The sequence below is a fragment of the Gastrolobium bilobum genome, unplaced genomic scaffold (genome assembly GCF_033153095.1).
Source record: "Gastrolobium bilobum isolate Gb01-03AN ecotype WA unplaced genomic scaffold, APGP_CSIRO_Gbil_v1 utg212297, whole genome shotgun sequence".
NCBI lineage: Eukaryota > Viridiplantae > Streptophyta > Magnoliopsida > Fabales > Fabaceae > Gastrolobium > Gastrolobium bilobum.
The window spans coordinates 73,388-74,163 of record NW_026899176.1 but is presented as its reverse complement, the minus strand read 5'-3'; positions in this window follow the sequence as shown (position 1 = coordinate 74,163).

Genomic DNA, 776 nt, shown 5'->3' with positions numbered 1-776 from the left:
GGCCTCAATCTTGTTCGGATCTACTGCAACTCCCTCAGCAGAAATAACATGCCCAAGGAACTTCACAGACTTGAGCCAGAACTCACATTTGGAAGGCTTTGCATACAGCTTCTTCTCCTTCAGCACTTGCAGAACAGTTCTCAAATGCCTCACATGCTCCTCCTCTATCTTGGAGTAAATCAAAATATCGTCAATGAAGACGATCACAAACTGATCCAGGTACGGCTGAAAAATCCGGTTCATATAATCCATGAACACAGCAGGTGCATTGGTGAGACCGAATGGAATCACCAAGTACTCAAAATGACCATATCTCGAGCGAAATGCGGTCTTCGGGACATCCTCCGGCTTCACCCGAATCTGATGGTATCCGGACCGGAGATCAATCTTGGAATACACACAAGCACCCCTGAGCTGATCCAACAGATCATCAATCCGAGGAAGAGGATACTTGTTCTTGATTGTCACCTTGTTCAGCTGCCTGTAGTCGGTGCACAATCGCATTGTCCCGTCCTTCTTCTTCACAAAGATAACCGGTGCTCCCCAAGGAGACACACTCGGTCTAATGAAATCTTTCGCTGAAAGATCCTCAATATGCTTCTTCAGCTCTGCCAACTCCGGTGGCGACATCCGGTATGGAGCTAAAGAGATCGGCCCCACACCAGGCAACAGATCTATGGAGAACTCTTTCTCCCTTTGTGGCGGAAACTCAGGAATCTCCTCAGGAAACACCTCAAGGAACTCCATCACCACAGGAATGCCGGTGATGTCCTCCT